The 2,993-nt window shown below is 66.7% G+C and overlaps 1 long non-coding RNA gene across 1 annotated transcript; it reads right to left on the bottom strand.

Moving 5' to 3' along the window:
- Nucleotides 1-90: 90 nt before the first annotated feature.
- On the bottom strand, nucleotides 91-706 carry LOC123254732. The gene is made up of 3 exons (XR_006506699.1): nucleotides 624-706; nucleotides 314-504; nucleotides 91-168 (listed from the first exon to the last, which is right to left on the bottom strand). It is a non-coding gene; the product is annotated as an uncharacterized LOC123254732 (long non-coding RNA).
- Between the last annotated feature and the right edge of the window lie 2,287 nt (nucleotides 707-2,993).

Raw genomic sequence — 2,993 nt, 5'->3', positions numbered from 1 at the left:
GTCTCAGGGCCAGCCCTGCTTTCTTCCCTTCCGGGTCTCAGGGCAGAGAGGCAGCTGAACCCCCCCAGGGCCCCCCTGCCCCCCCACTTACGGTTTTCCTGAGGAGCTGCTGGGCAGGTTAGCAGAGAGGCTGGAGACCCGCATGTGGGAGTGAGGATCGTAGCTGACCTGGAGACGCAGGCCGGCCAGGGGGTGGGTGCCAGGGGCTGGGTGCGAGGTGCGGCTCACCGCCCTGAGCCCGGCCTCCCCCCACCCGGGGAAACCAGGGCCAGAGGGGAGCCCCGGGAGGAGCCTTGACGGCCCGCACACTCACCAGGGCAGGACGGCCGTAGCCCGCGGTCCCTCCCATGGCGGCGGCCCCGTTGAGCTGGGAGGAGGCCAGATGGAGGCCGGTGTAGGCCCCGGCGCCCGCCAGGTCTCCGTTCACCGCCGAATGCACCATTCCCATCCCGAAGGGGCCCGTGTAGGAACCGGCCACAGCCAGGGGGCTCCGAAGGCCCAGGGCTGGGGGGGGACCCACAGCCTCGGTCAGGTGTGTGTACAAAGTGGAGGCACTGAACCTGCCCCTCCCCCGCCCACCCCCATCGCCCCCAAAGCCCTAAGGCGCCCCCGAGCTGGCTCACCCAGAGAGTCCACGGTGGCCTTGGCCAGGCCGGGCCGGAAGGGCTGCGTCCCGATGCTGCTGCTGCTGCTACTGCTGCTGTTGCTGCTGCCGCCCCCAGCAGCACCCCCAGGCCCCAGCCCGTCTCCCTGGGACGTGGGGGTGCTGGACTTCAAGCCTGGGGTCCCGGCCTTCTCCACCTGCAGCGGAGGTCAGGCCGGTTCTCTCCCATTTCCACAGAAGCCTCTCGTTTTTGCCGTTGGCCGAGGAACCGTCCCCACCTTGGTGAGTGGTGAACCCCCCCCCCGGGTATCAGGAACCCCCCCAGTCTGGGCTCCCTTCCCCCGGCCCTCTGAATTCCTCCCCAGCCCCATCTCTGGGTTCTTACCGGGCACGCGCTTTAGGACGGTTTTCACCACCACAGCCTCCTTCAGGGCCCCCTTCTCGTTCTAGAGAGGGGGAGCCCAGGGAGCCCCCCGCCTATCCCCCAACCCCCCCACATACCGGGGTCAGGTCCTTGCTTCGAGTGGGCGAGGCGCTCCGGGACGAGGAGACGGACGGAGGGCTGCCAGGAACGGCGTCCTTCCGAGGCAAGGGAGTCTTGTCCAGCCCGTTCTCCCTCGAGGAATAGGAGTGGACGCTGTGGGGGGACTGAGGGTCCTGGAGAGAGGGGACACGCCGTTTGGCCTCCGCTTGGGCTTCCTGGGCCTCTCGCTGCCCCCCCCCACCGTGAGGCCCCCCCAGGAGGAGGGGGAGGGAGGGAGGGCCCACCGACCTCATCCACCACTAGGTTGTCCTCACTCTTGTCAGCATCGCTGGCCTAGAGAAGAGGAGGGGGAGGGGGCGTGTCAGGCTGGCCGGACCCCGAGGGAGCCGCCCCAGCCTCCCCGGCGCCCCCCTTACATAGTCAGGGATGAAGTCCTTCTCCTCCGCTCTCCTCTTCTTGCCACCGCTCAGGTACTCAGAAATGTTCCGGACCCGGTCAGTGCTCGGGAGGGCCAGGGAGCTCTGACAGAGAAGGAGAGGCATCAGGAGGGGCGCAGAGGGGAGCCCTGAGGAGGGGTCTGGGAGGCCTCCTCATTTGCCAGAAGGGACAACAGAGGCAGACAGGTTAAGGGACTTATCCAGGGTCTTACAACGACCAAGTGTCTCAGATGGGATTTGCACCCAGGTTCTTGGGGCCTGCTCTCCCTACCGCCCCCACCAAGGGCAGGACGAACGCCAAACACCTACCGGGCCTGCGTCTCTCTCTGCGTCCGGGACGGCGGCACAGGGCGGGAGAAGCAGCCAGGCGGGCCAAAGGAGACAAGAGAGGGTCCGGTGAGGGTCGGAGCCTCCTCCAGCCCCGTGGCCTCCCCCGCCGCCCCGCCGTGTGTAGCCCTACCTCGGTGCTCCAAGTCCTGCAAGCCGCGGTCGTCCTTGGGGCCGGCCTGGGCGGGAGCCGCCAGCGCCCCCGTTAATGCCAGCAGCCCGGACGCACTGCCCAGGCTGGCCAGGCCCGAGGGGTGCGGGGTCAGCGGGATGGGGGGTGCAGAATGGGGCAGGTGCTGGGCCTGCAGCTGGTGCTGGGGAAGAAACGGAGGCGGGTCACGGGTGAGCCCGGGCAGAGCCGGGACGGGAGACGGTGGGGGGAGACCAAGGCAAGCGGCCTGGGAGGTGGCCCTATTTAACCTAATGCTTTTATCTCCTCTGGGGAAACTGAGGTCCTGAGGTCAGGGACTGGCCCACCGCCATGCTGGGTTCTGATCCTGGTTCCCTCTTTCTACCAGTCCTCACCCCTCCCCGTCTGAGGATCCGCCTACCCCGATGGCAGCATTCAGCTCCGCCATGGTCACCTGCTTGGCTCTCTCCACTGCCTGGACCACCTGCTGCTGGTGCTGGGGAAAGAGGCACACTGGGTGGGGGCCCAGGCCAGAAGACCCCTCTCCTACCCTGCAGGGCTGGCCGGGAGCCCCATCGGCCACCCCATCGGCCACGCCGTCCGCCACCTACCTCCTGGGAGAGGAAGGGGATGAGCTGAGCACAGATCACGTTCAGCCGTTTGGCAATCTCTGTCTGGAAGAAGCAGAAAGCCAGCTGGGGGGGCGCCTGAACAAGCCATCAGAGCTAGAAGGGCTACAAGGACACGAGGCGAGGCCTCGTTTGGGAGATGAGAGGAAGGAGGCTCCGGGCAGGGAATCGATGACCAACATCTTCTGAGTCAAGTGGCTGAACCAAGATGAAGGCCTCGTCTCCTTGAGTGCCGGCCTGTTTTCAGCTGCTGTGTTCTACCCGGGCCCTCCTGGCTCCAACAGCGTCCCGAGTCCCCTCCCAGCCCTGACATTCTGTGTTCTAAGCTCCCTCCCAGCTCTGACATTCTGTGTTCTAAGCTCCCTCCCAGCTCTGACATTCT

Source organism: Gracilinanus agilis, unplaced genomic scaffold (genome assembly GCF_016433145.1).
Source record: "Gracilinanus agilis isolate LMUSP501 unplaced genomic scaffold, AgileGrace unplaced_scaffold31203, whole genome shotgun sequence".
Taxonomy (NCBI): domain Eukaryota; kingdom Metazoa; phylum Chordata; class Mammalia; order Didelphimorphia; family Didelphidae; genus Gracilinanus; species Gracilinanus agilis.
This window is presented reverse-complemented; position numbering and strand designations above follow the sequence as displayed.